Source organism: Protopterus annectens, chromosome 2.part1 (genome assembly GCF_019279795.1).
Source record: "Protopterus annectens isolate FY-2018-M chromosome 2.part1, PAN1.0, whole genome shotgun sequence".
NCBI lineage: Eukaryota > Metazoa > Chordata > Ceratodontiformes > Protopteridae > Protopterus > Protopterus annectens.
Genome location: NC_056729.1, coordinates 796,829,326 through 796,844,306, shown reverse-complemented (window position 1 = coordinate 796,844,306; position 14,981 = coordinate 796,829,326).

Below are 14,981 nucleotides of genomic sequence, written 5' to 3'. Positions count from 1 at the left end.
GGAATGAGTTACAGTCTGGTAGTGCAGGGGTGCTTTCTGGTGCCTTGAACCAGGTCTCTGTTACGGCACAAATGTCGATGTTCTCCATTTTAAGGAGTGCTTCGAGCGAGTGCATATTGAGATTTAGACTTCTAGCATTGAGCAGCATGACCCTCAGATTGCATTTATTTGTAGCTGTTATAGTGGTAATTTGGTCTTTGGAACACCGCCTAAAAAAGACACTATAGGAACATTTGCCATTCCATTCGCCATATGACAAAACTATGATATTCACATGATTTGATTGTAAGTATTCATGTATATAGTTTTGCCAAATTGAATGGTTCTGGTATTTGAACTGTGAATGCAGAACTAGATGGTTCAGTAATATGATGTTGTAGTCTTAGGCTGTCTTGTTTTGCTGTTGTATAATGCCGCTTAAAGACGAAAAACATATGTGGCCTTCCTTACAGTCTTAAATTTGATTCACTTTCCTGTATCTTTTTTTCTCCACTAATCCAGTTGCAGCAGATTAAGCATCAAAACATGGGCTCAGTCTCTGATGAAGGTCTGACATACAGACAGCAAAAGCAAGACAGCAATGCCGGTGTTAGAACCAAAAAAACAAACATCATAGTTTTACAGAATAGCACTTGACAAGAGTCCTTACTTCTGAGACCATCTTAAGTGTTGAGTCTTCTAGTTCTGTAAAGAAAAAAAAAAAAGAAAAACAGAAAAAAATTGTAGACTTAAAACTTCATTGATGAACTCAGTCATGATAATTTCCAAAAATCATGAAACCCAGGTAGTGTTCCAAAGCAACAAACCTTTATTCATCTCAGAGAAGCTATCCTCAGTAACAGAAAATCAGAAATACTTACAATGTTAAAAATATCAGCTTTATATGCTTAGAAGTAGGTGTGGAAAATATATGTATTGTTTAATTTTAAACCAACCTATTCCAGGCAAACAGTATAAACAGGGTTGTAAAAGTGCATTTAAGAACAGCAAGTACCCACCCCCATACACTACTACTGATTAGATCAAACTAATGCCTAGTTAAGGATCAAACTAAATCCTAGTTAAAGAAAACACTACCTATTTGCAAACCACATTCCAAATCAGGTATTAAGAAAAGCATAACATACGTAAAAAAAGACTCCCCGGGATTCACAAAGCTGAAATATAGCCGCCGAGCGATCCAGGAATGTGCCATTTTGACGTGCATGGGCCTGCCTACACAGTTCCTGCATGGAAAGCCCTGCAGTATGCTAATCAACTCATTTGTTGGTGAAAAGCATGCAAATGAGCTGATTTAGCGATTCAGGAATTAGGCAGATCTCCATGCAGGAACAGTGTAGGGTGCAGAAATGTATTGGGCTACTAGTCGAATACATTTCTGCAAAAAAGAAAATGGAGGCATGACAGCCTCAAAGAAAGCATGTAGTCCCTTAATTAGGCATGCCAACTGCCAAATATATGGCCATTGGTATGAAAAATACTTTATTTTTTGTAAAATAAAAGGTTTTTTTTGGCCAATCTCGGACATTTAAGCATAGGACAGTGGTGCGCAAACGGAATCATGCCGAAACTACAAAAAAAAGGGAAAAAATCAAGTTTGAGAGAAATCTGCATTTTGCCATAATAGTCAATGGCATGCAGAATCAAAACAATACAAGGAAATAATGGTTTCTAAGGGGAAAGGCTCAGTGTAAGTCTGGTATCTCAGGAGTAAGGCAGTGGGATATACAAATGAGGGGATTTATACTGAATCACAAACTTCTTCTAAGTGTCAGACTGCACCTAACCATGTAGGTGCTCCAATACCATGGCATAGACAGGAGGAGCAGCTAACATGAAAAGGGTGTGTGTCATGATTGCTGTAAGAGCATTGGAACTTAGTGGCCCACGTTTGTTCTTAGCTAAGCAGAATATGTTTGCTTTTAGGAAGGACTCGTTTTGCTGAAAACTATTTACTTTAGCTAAACGGGCCTAAAACACCAAAAAAAAAAAAACACAGGGGATAGCAGAACTGTTGACATTTGGGCACCGGGATTGCGTGGCGTGCATCAGGGCTTAAACTGGGAGGAAATGGGAAAGGGAAACTGCAAAAGGAAGGCAATCAAGGAGAACAAGCATAGCTGGCAGGTGGAATGTATCAGAATCAGCCAATTACACAGGCAGCAGTCCGGCACACACTATAAAATATGCAAACTCCTTTCAGTCTGGTTTTTCCCACAAACTCTACACCACTGGTGCACACATTCATGGGAATTGTAAACTGACAAATCTAACAAAACATGTTAGGGGCTGCTGTTCCTCTGATCTATCAGCATGTGCTAGAGACTGAGGGTGGTGAGGAGGAAAATACTGACAACCGACTCAGACCAAGGAGGAGGAGGAGAAGAGTGTTCAGACCCAGGGTAATCTACCAGGGGCTACATGATGTGAAGATAGTAGAGTGATACAGGCTGGACAGGGACATACTTCAGCAACTTGTTGAGCTGTGCTGGCCTCACCTCAGAGCCAAAACCAACATAGGGGAACCCATCTCAGTGTATACTAAGGTATGTGTAGCCTTAAGAATGGTTTACTATTGAAATGTTGAACGGCACTACATCGACTGTACTATAGTCGAACACGGAAGTTCAAAAATAGTAATGTCGACGACAAAAAAACAATCTAGGACTGTGTTTTAACATGGGTCGAGATAGGGGAGATGTTTGTAGTTCTGAATAATACTGAACACCTACCTCGACCCATGTTAAAACCATTCCTAGATTGTTTTTTTGACGTCAACATTACTATTTTCAAACTTCTGTGTTCGACTATAGTACGGTCGATGTAGTGCCGTTCGACATTTTAACAGTAAACCCTTAAGAATACTAGCTACAGGTACTTTCCAAAGACCAACTAGGGATATCATGAGAGTCTCACAGGCATCTGCATCCAGGATACTCCAGCAGTTCCTGGATGCCATGCGGCCACATGCCACTGAGCACATTCATTTCCCCAGCACCCGTGAGGAAAGGACCAGCAATATGCATCTCTTCCACCATGTAGCAGACTACGCAGAGGTACTGGATGCTATAGACTGCATGCACATTCACATCAAAGCACCACCTGGTGAACGGGGTAGGATCTACATAAACCACAAGTGCTTCCCCTCCATCAACTGCCAGGTCATGTGTGATGCCCAGGGCATTATCGTGAACATGTATGCTGGCAGCCCTGGAAGCTATTACGGCTCTCACATCTGGTATTCATCATAGCTGTACCAGGTGTTTGCCAGTGGGGACATCCGATATGGCCAACTGGTGGGGGATGCTGGCTACGCAGTGGAACCGTGGCTGATGACACCCATCAGAAATGTACACACACCCACACAAGAATGCCATAATGAGGCACATGCACAAACCAGGATCATTATAGAGCATGCGTTTGGGATGCTCAAGTCATGGTTCCACTGCCTTGACATATCTGGTGGTCACTTGCTGTACTCTCCACCCACATGTGCACACATGGTCATAGTATGTGCCATGCTACACAATATGATCCTGCGGAAACAGCTGCAGCAGGAACAAAATGTGGAAGGGCAACACAGCCCCCCCACCATTGCCAAGGCCTCCACAAACACAGTGACTGAGAGGAGGAACATCTTGAGCCTGCCCTTGTAGGCAAATGGAGGCATGCCAGGATGCCCTGGCCTTGGCAAAGAGGCAATGCATACCACATACACTGACACTGTATGGCCCCATGGACTGATCTCTTTCTCTCTTTCTCTCTCTCTGACACGCATACACAGTAAAATCGATGCCAAACATCACACCACCTATACCTGACCATGTATAGGCAGTGTATTGTATGCATTTGACATAGTCAGCCCTGAAGCACCACCCTCACAACAGCTGAAGGCACAAGGTAAGCCAGTCTCTGTAACAAAATAAACTAATGGAGTGGAATTTTCTGATAGCATATATATGATATTGATCAATCATGTAAGGGAATGGGGTGGGTAACTGGGATAGCAGCAGACAACTGACAGCTCTGTGGGACAGCAGGAAGTTTATCCCCAGTACTGCCCTACCCACATCATGCAATACCACCTTAGCTGACAAATACCACTGCAGTATATGTGGTGAGGCAAATAATGGGGGGGTCATAGGTTATATGCATGGATGTCAAAGTGGGGGTCCCATACCCACCACCAACCCCACATAGATGATGAGCTGTAGAAAACTATACAGAAATTTCTGGAAAAGGCCCCTAAATGGCGACATCCATAAAATCTCCACCCACAGACTTTTCAAGAGTGATGTCACAGTAGGTCTGGCAGTGGCAGTATGGCTTTGAAAGGTAAGAAGTCTGAATCTACAAATGTCTATGCCAGAACAATCTGACCTGTGGTTGATACTGTTATGCCTGTAGTCTGAAAGATAGGGCACACCACTATGCTAAATGGGACCAAAATGTTAAGCAAATATCAGCACAGTCTGTGCAGATGTGTATCATGTACATTTGCGTCACCCCCATAGTCCCATAGAAATGCAATAACATATTCGTAACCTTAACCAGCATCCAGCTGTCACCCAGAGTGATGGCACAATAGTAACAGAAAACAATTGTCAGTAGCACCCACAAACAACTTACTGGTGCCATCCCAGGGGTATCTCCTGATGGCAGCATGGGAATATGTGATTATCAGAATGCACTGCCTTGCTCAGATGGCCTGCATCTGTCACATCTGGCCTGCAGGCCTCTGCAAAATGCCTATGCCTCACCCACAGTGCCCTTTAGGGAGTGTCTTGGGGACCATAACACCAACATAACACAGTCCACAAAATGCAAAAAAAGGCCATGCTGATAATTGCTAGGAGCAAACCTGCCAGCCTCAGGGAGCCAGAAATCTGGACAAAGCCATGAACAATGGGATGATGAAGGCCCAAAGAGAAGGACACCTGTGAAATACTGCTCTAATAATGTTATAAAGTTGATGGGATGATTTGTATTAGCATGGAATGTCTGATGGGTACGAAGTCTGAAACTGCAATGTCAACTGACAGTAATATCTGACTTCAACCCTGAGTGTCTTTCAAAGCAACACACTTGTTTCGGTAACAAACAAGATATATGAGTCATGGATGTGGACATTTTGTGATACTCGGTACAGTCGACAGGCAGGGCTAGGAGTTTAAACATGGGAATGCACTCATTGCAGGCAGGTCTAACCCTGGAAGATGGTGACATGTCTGGACCCACAGAACCATGGGCCACAGCCATGGGGATTAACAAACCCCTCCCTGATCACTCATCCTATGCAACACCCTGACCCCAACATGTGGCCATCCAAGCAAAATGAGGTGGGCCATACATATATGTGTGACAAACACACACCACCAGGCTGGTCAAACAGTCTGACCCTCACAAGACCCTCCAAGTGCAGTCAACCATTTAGGAGAACCCAATGCAAAGTACTGGTAGCTATAGGCAAACATATCCATGCAGGACAACCCCCCCCCCACATATCCGATCCCCTACAAATCTATCTGGAGTCTGCCTGTCACCCTGATCCTGTCTGACTTATATTACCCAACTGTGGACTGGAAATCAGACCAGGCCAGAACATAAATACACAGTGATTCTACCATTGTAATATATCACCAAGGTGCTGGACCATTTCCACAGCACCAGCAGTCAATTGCTTGTAGGCACACCCCTCAACAGGCTGGATTGTGCAAGAATACATAGCATTTGGCTCATAAACCTAATGTGTGCATCATCCATCCTGTATTCTTCTGGTAAATCAATGTTATGATCTGAGGAGGTATGTCACGAGGTGCTGAAACAATACATTACAGTGTCGAATGGCATATATGACAGATGTCTGCTAAAACAAGTCCTGTAACCCTAGCAATGCATACATTACTTAGAGAAATTTTCACAATCACTGTATGGTCCATTGTCCCCACATTTTGATAGGCTGTCTCCAGATATCCTGCACCAACAGGTTGAGAGGTATGGCTGTAGCACAAAACAAACTTGACTGCAGTACAACAATCCCTGGAATGGAGTCCCACTACTATAGAAGGACACACTGGGCATGCTCATACACTTAGAGAAATGTCAGTAGGATCTAGGATTGAACAGGCCTTCCCCACCTAGTGCACTTCCCATTGCCTCACCATAGCAGTCCTGAAGATGTCTGTCAGCATAGAAGTCACTTTTGTTAGGTCCAGCCCCATAAGCTCTGTGGCATGTGCAATAACTGCATAACATTATAGTACAGACAACTAGTTAGGCAGGAGTTCTAATCTCAGTACTGGCAAATGTAAAAGTGTGTGTGTGTGTGTTCACAACTAAAAGCTTTTTGGTCTATTCAAACTCAGTACACTTTCCCTTTCCCTACTTTAGCAGTCCTGCAGATATCAGTTATCTTAGAAGTGCCTTCCATCAGACCACAGCCCCATAAGCTCTTTGGTGTGTGCAATAACTGCATAACACTATAGTAGAAGTAACTAGTTAGGTAGGAGTTCCATTCTCAGTCCTGGTAAATGTAAAAGTGTATGTATGTGTGTGTGTGTGTGTGTGTGTGTGTGTGTGTGTGTGTGTGTGTGTGTGTGTGTGTGTGTGTGTGTGTGTGTGTGTGTGTGTGCGTGTGTGTGTGTGTGTGTGTGTGTGTGTGTGTATGCCAGTTGTGTGTACAAGACTGAGGGAGTTGTGTGCTTTGTTTGTTTTTAGGTGAAACATTTTTATGCCATTCCCACCGACAACACTTCGCATTGCCCCACCTTATCAGTCCATATTATATCAGTCCCTTATCAGCAACTTTGGCCAACTGTCAGTCTTGTAAGCTCAGTAGTGCATGCAATAAATGCTTAATACTATAGTAGAAATGACTAGATTGGCAGGGGTTCTACTCTTGTATTCGGCAAATGTGTGGGGTATGTATGTTTGCAAGTAGACATATTTTGATATTTTTTTATATACTTTATCAGTCCTGCAGAAGTATTTTGATATGTCTCCCACCCACTGCCCTACTTTATCAGTCCTGCTGATGTCATTCCCCATATAAGCACCTTTGGCCAGCTCTCATCCCAGTAAGCTCTGTAGCATGTGCAATAACTGCATAACACTATGGTACAAATAACTACTTAGGTAGGGGTTCTACTCTCACATCTAGCAAGTGAGTAAGTGTGTCCAGTTGTAGGACAAAGTATTTTGATAGGTTTAACACCCACTGCCATACTTTATCAGTCCTGCTGATGTCATTCCCCACATCAGAACTTTGGTTAGTTCTCACCACAGTAAGCTCTGTAGCATGTGTCGTAACTGCATAACACTATGGTACAAATAACTAGTTAGGTAGGGGTTCTACTTTCACATCTGGCAAGTGTGTGTGTGTGTGTGTGTGTGTGTGTGTGTGTGTGTGTGTGTGTGTGTGTGTGTGTGTGTTTGTAGAACAAAGTATTTTGATAAGTTTAACACTCACTGCACTACTTTATCAGTCCTGCTGATGTCATTCCTCTTATAGGTTCATAAGTGTGTAGTAGGCTAATGGCACAGGGGCCTTTACAAGCCTAGCACATAGAAGGGCTCTGCCATGTGCCACCCAGTGTTACTTCCCAGTGCCTGTATAGCCACAGCAGTGATCCTTGGGTTGAACTATCTAGTACCCATCCACTCATCAAGATTTCTCTGGAATAGGGTCAGCTAGGTGCTCTGGATGACATGTATGGGAAGTGTATTCCAGGGCATGTGCAGTCTCTTGGTGAGGGACCTGTCCCATCAGCATGTTGTGGTGATTGTGGTACTGAAGTGGAGGTATCTGCAGTGTGAGGTGTGGATGGATTTATATGTAGCATTTCTAAAATAGCTGGGTCAGACATGGCTTTGTAAGTCAAGCACAGATGGCTGCTAATTAGGTGATATGATACAGAGAATAGCTTGGGTCTTCTAAGTCTGTGTAGGATGTGTGTTTAATGCCTAGGAACCCTTTTATGAAGTGCTTCTGTGGTCTCTCAGCTGTAGCACGAGTCTAGTGAGGTACATGGCAAATGGGCCATAATACTTGAGGAATGGTCTAATGAGGGGATAGTAGACAGAGATCATCACCTCTGTCTTCCTGGATGCAAAACCCTTGGCAATGCAAAGTGCCATATAGAAGGACTTCATGACCACAGTGGGATGTGGTACTTGAAGGAGAAGTAGCTGTCAGCCTGTGTCCCCAGATCTCTTATAATGCCCACAGTGTTCATTGGGCTCCCACTGATGTGGTACTTACTGGGAACTGAGTGTTTTACCAAATGAAATGCCAAAGTTAAATAAACTCCAAAACCATCAAAAGAAAACCTTGATAGGAACTACACTGACGCAAAGGATGATTAGGTCTCAGAAAATATATTCTGGTACCTCGACCTTTTGCCTACAAGGAATAATGCAAAGAGTAAAACCACATCCATTTATATCCCAGATACAAAGTTCTATTAAGTTAATAAACCAATTACACAATCAATTATGCAAAACATTTCAGCAGGGAAACCAAACACACACAATAGAAATGCAAAATTCAACATATAAATACGATGTGTTTTTATATGAATGCAATAAGTTTCACAATAATTGTTTCCTTTTTTACAAAATATAATTAATGTCTAAATTCATACCCCTAGGAAACAGAGTATGAAAATTAATAATGAACCTGCATTCTTACTTATTTAATTCCCTTTTGAAATTACCTCTGTTAGCTAAAGGTCATGCTAATACACTAAAGAACAATTTGCTAACCCCCCATGTTTAGACATAAAATGAGCTGCAATTGGACTTTCCATTCTATGTCTCCTGATTTCACCCAAATGTTCCAAAATGCACACCTTAACCTTTTTAGTAGTTTGACCAATGTGCCAACATGTGCAATCACATCTACACCCAATGATATAAATAATGCCACAAGAATTACAATTATAAAATTCTGTGGCTGAATATAACATTCCATTGATTTTGAATCCATTCCAATTTTTTACTCGTTCACATACAGAACAGTTACCACACTGATAAGTTCCCATTCTGTTTCACACCACCTTTTTAGAACTGGCATAGTTCAATAATTCCTTTAAGTTACTATATCTGCCACAGGAAAAGGTGATATGTTTAGGAAAAAGAAAACCTACTGCAGCATCTTCACAAACAAAATCCCAATTTTTTCTAACAATCTTTTCCAATATGGGAGAGAATTTAGAATATCTGGTAACCAGAAGTAATTTTTCTGAACGTTCTTCATTTACATTACTGCATAGAGTGATCCTAGACCCACACTGGCCCCTTCCTCTTCTCTGTACTTTCTGCCTGACCCTACGGAGAATGTCATCTGTGTATGCTCGAGAACTCAAGTGTTCATGAACTTCATCCAATACTTGTCTCTTAATCCTACCTCAGTAGTAGTATAAAAAATTCCCTGAATTCCCCATAGTACAAGGAATCAATTAAATGGGGAGACGCATACTGTCAGCATGTAGAAAACTATTCACAGAAGTGAGCTTCCTAAAGGGTTTATGTTGTATCCTATTCTCATCATTAATATAAAGTTCAACATACAGAAATGAAATACACCTTTCATCTACATTCCAGGTGAAATTTAAACCATGGGCGTTATTATTCACAAACCACATGAAATCCACAAATTCATCTGGTTTGCCTCTACAAATGAAAGTAAGATCATCAACGTATCTTTTGTAATGTTCACAAAATATTCATTCTGAAACATAAACTGTTTCTCAAGGTCCCCCATGTAAATTATGGCATATGAGGGGGAAAAAGGTGCCCCATAGCTGTTCCCTTCAATTGCAAGAAAAAATCATCCTTCCATTTGAAATAATTGTAGGTCAAACAGAATTCCAAAAGAGCCAGAAAAAAAGTACAAAGTGCCTCCACCACAACCCGCATCAAGCTTCCATTCCCCATCTTTTTTCTATATTTGTGTATAAAGCACAGACGTCAACTTTTGCCCAAAAATAATCCTCTTGCCATTGAAAATTACACAAATCTCTACACACATCATTGGTGTTTCTAATATGACAAGGAATGAAAGCTAGATTTTTTTAAAGATATAAGTCAAGAAATACATTAACATGCTTAAGACAAGACCTGATATCTGAAATGATGGGTCTTCCAGGGGAGGTTAGTCAAACTCCCCTACAAGTGAATTTGAATGCCTATGAGATGAAACTGAAAGACCTAAAACCAAAAAACTTGCCAGACACTTTTAAGATTTCAAAGCAGCCAACATATTTGAATGGCCCAAGGAAGAACATACTGTGAATGAACATAAGAAATCTTTATATAGAAGAAAACCAAGTACTGGCCAAGGCAACTATCTTGCTCAAAGCGATAAGAACTATTCACTTAGTACACTGAGCCATGTGCCTAGTAGAGATGAAGTGGCTAACAACAAAAGTGAAACAAGTATGTATTTGTGAAGTTGTAGAGATGCAGACAGGCCCCAATGTTTTACCTTCATCTGTTACCCATATTGAACCTGTTGCTAGCACATCAGGAACCAGACCCAAAGATGGGGCTATGCATGCTCCACGTGCTTGTCAACTTCCATTTTTTATCAAGCAACATCCACTAAGGAATCTGCAAGCACACAGCCAGAACAGGAAAAGAAAGAAGGTAATGTTGTAGAACCACCAAATGAGACACTGACAGTGAACCTTTTGCAAGTTCACCTGAGTGATGAACAGGTTCATCTATTAAATAAAGGCTTAACCTTTATTCCATCAATACACACTGATCTAAATGAATTTGTCCATGACATCAGATTATTTGGGAGAAATATTACTCTGAATTCCATATTTGGGATGAATAATAGGACTAACTGTGAATTGTATAAGAAACCAAGCACCTTTGTACCTGTCAATCATCCCAATGTGGAACTCTTTCTTTGTTTATGTGAGAGTGAGGTTGGGAGATTCAGAGATGGAACTAATCATAGTGGACATTTCCACAAAAATCACCTACCAAAAAAGAGAAGCCTTGCTTCATCGAAGGGATAGAGAAGATCTGGTTATCAAACCTGCAAATAAAGGTGGTGTTATTGTCATGATGGATTCCTTCTGGTACAGAAATTGAATGTTGAATATGCTACAGAATGAGCACACATACAGAAAGATTAGTAAGAATGAGTTACAATCGATGATCACCAAATTTCAAAATAGTCTTTCTGATATGTTGATGGAAAGACGTATATCTTAAGAACTTTTTGACTTTTTTGAGGTAATTAACCAACTGTTCCCACCATCAGTGGGTTACCTAAAATCCACAAAGATCTCTTGTAATCCACCACTATGACATATTGTAGCAGGGAGAGGATGGCTGTCTGAACCACTCTCCATAAATGTGGAGGATCAACTCAAGAAGGTTCTTCCTAGGGCCACCACTGTCCTGAAAGACACAGGTAGTTTTCTTAATGACCTTTATATGAAAATGGAAAACTTGAAAGATGTCACAGGCTTCCTTCTTGTCACCATGGATATCAACAGCTTGTTCACTGTGATTCCCAATGACTATGGGATTGAATCTATTCGTGATTTTCTAAATCAAGTATGATTACAGACAGATTTGATATGTTCCCCTTTAGAGCTAATATTGGAGAACAATGTCTTTGTGTATGGCCAAGACTATTTTTGACAAATTTGGGGAGTAGCTATGGGCACTCATTGTGTGAATAGCTACTCCAATATAGTCCTTGCACAATGGTAACAGTCAGAAGTCTTCTCTGATATGAACCCATGGAAAGAGCATATTTTTTATGGATGTTACGTTGATGACATCTTTATTCTCTGGAAAGGAGATGAGGAGCAGCTATTGTTGTTCACTGACTATTTGAACAACAGTACTAATTCCCTGGAGTTCAAGTTAAATTATTTTAGTTCTGAGATTGACTTTTTAGATGTCCATTTGGACTTGCAATCTAAGAAAAGGCTGCATACTAGTCTGCACTTAAAATATACATGGAAGAACTATTATCTACATCGTAAGAGTATGCACCTGAGTCATGTATTCAAAAACATCATGGAAAATCAAACTGTACATATTTCTAGGCTTTGTACCAAGGATATTAATTTTGAAAAGGTATGTAATAGCTTGTATGGCAACCTGGAAAGTAGAGTCCATAGACAAAAGGATCTTAGGCTCCATTACAGCCATGAAGAAATAAAAAACATAGGTCAACACTATTACTCTGATAAAAGACCTATTAATCAGAATATGGCAAGTGTTAATGAGCAAGAGAAGGAAAGTACCAATAATAAACTCAAATGTACACTCACTTATAGTACAGACTGTAGAAAAGTATGTGAGGTTATTAAAAGGTTCTGGCCAGTGCTGACTGGAGACAGCAAATTAAAAAGCATTGTTGGGGAGCAGCTGATCTTCACCATTAAGAATAAAAAGAACATCAAGAGATTATTATGTGGAAAGGATTGCTTTGACCATCAGACTGGATCTGAAAGGGAAGGTACTTTTAAGTCCAGTCATTATAAAGCCTGGCCAAGTATTGATAACAGCAACATCTTTATACATCCGGTCTTTAAGAAGACCTATCATTTCAAAGTACAAGCTAACTGTAACAGCCACCATTTGGTCTACCTTGCTTCCTGTTCTCTATGCAGTGCCTTTCATATTGGCAAAACAGACCAGCAACTGAAAGACAAGGTCTTATGACATATGAGGGATATTAAGAACAAAGACCCGAAGAAGGCACTTGCCAACCATATCTCTGAACACTTTTCACACAGGTTTCTATTCAAGGTCATACAATATGTGACTTTAGGAAACAGAGGTGGAGATGTAAATAACAACACTGAATTATGTTAAATACATTGGATTACCAACCTGAGGGCTGATCATGCTCCTGGTCTGAATTCTATGGTTCCTCTCAAACCTGTTCTCAAAAACAGGAGATTAATCATGAGGAGATGAAAGTAAATCGGATTGGTTATGGATTGTGTTCATGACTTATCTACATCAGATTTGATAATCAAACCTTAGAGTTATATTTGTCTGGTGCTATGGACATTATATGCAGTGCTAGTGAATCACAAAACAAAATCATGTACTTTTATTATTTTTTAAGAGTCACTGTTTGCACTTAAGTGATAATTGGGTGAACAGAATATTATTTTCTAGTGGAATTTTTATTATGAGTAGCTAAATCCAACTTACATTTCCCATAGCGATATCTCCTGCACACATTAAGAAGTTACTGCTTGCACTAAAATGTGCTGTTTGGGCAATCAAAGCATTGCCTTTTTGTTTAACTCCCATTTATATGTTATATGTAGGTGAAGCTGAATTATGTACTCCCTCCAGGGACATGCCATATATTAGCTGGAAACTACAAGTGAAATTCTATGTATAGTCATAATTAATTTAATGTTCGTCCTTCACAGATATATATATATATATATATATATATATATATATATATATATATATATATATATATACACACATACATATATATTTTTTTCTTTCTGTGAATACTAAGAAGTCATTACATGCACTTACCAAGTGCTGCTTAGGCATTCAGAGTGTTGCCTTTTTGCATAAATGTTATTTATGTTTTATGTGTAGTTGCAGTTGAAATACATATATATATATATATATATATATATATATATATATATATATATATACATATATATATATATATATATATATATATATATATATATATATATAGATAGATAGATAGATATAGGACATTTCTCATATTTTAGCTGGAAACTATACTACAAGTGAAAAAAAATCCAATCTAGATCTGGCTTATTTATGTAAATTAGTTTCAGATAGTTTGCTGCCTATTGGTGGAGTCCCAGAAAGTGCTGCCCATATATGGCAAATATTGATTTTATTTCATTGGATCAATCAGAAAGTATAGCCAGCATAGATCTGTCTTAGATATGGAAATTAGTTTTAGATGTCTTGGTGCCTATTGGTTGAACCTCAGAAAATGTTGCCCTGATAGGTTAAACAATGACTTTATCCCATTGGGTCAATCAGAAGGTATGCCAATATAGGTCTGGCTTAGATATGCAAATGGGTCTTTGAAGGGTAACTAATGATTTTGTTCTATTGGGTCAATCAAAAGGTCTGCCCTGCAAGTATATGATTTGATTGGTTGATGTTTTAAATAAGAAGAGAGGGCTACAGGAAGTCACGATCTAAAGAAGGCTATATGCCAAAAGCACTTAGCGGGTTTTGCTAGCTCTCCGTCCATTTATTGGTTTTTATCTACACATTTTTTTTATTTTTCTTTAAATTTTGGCTTTAACACTTTTTCATCTGTGAAGGTACACTTGAGCTTGTTTTTTATATTCACTTCTGTGAATAGTTTTCTACATGCTGACAGTATGTATGTCTCCAATTAATTGATTACTTGCCCAATGGAGAATTCAGTAGAAATTTTTATAATACGTCTGAGGTGGGATTAAGAGACAAGTGTTTGGATGAAGTTCATGAATGTTTGAGTTCTTGAGGATACACAGATGGCATTCTCCATAGGGTCAGGCAGAACGTACAGGGAAGAGGAGGGGGCCAGTGTGGGTCTAGGATCACTCTATGCAGTAATGTAAATGACGAACATTCAGAAAATGTATTTCTTGTTACCAGATATTCTAAATTATCTCCCATATTGGAAAATAATGTTAGAAAAGTTTGGGATGTTGTTTGTGAAGATGCTGCAGTAGGTTTTCTTTTTCCTAAACATATCACCTTTTCTTACGACAGATATAGTAACTTAAAGGAATAATTGAACTATGACAGGTCTAACAGAGTGGTGAGGGACAGAATGGGAACTTATCAGTGTGGTAACTTTTCTGTATGTGAATGAGTAAGAAATCGGAATGGATTCAAAATCAATGGAATGTTATATTCAGCCACAGACTGTTATAATTGTAATTCTTGTGGCATCATTGATATCATTGGGTGTGGATGTGATTGCA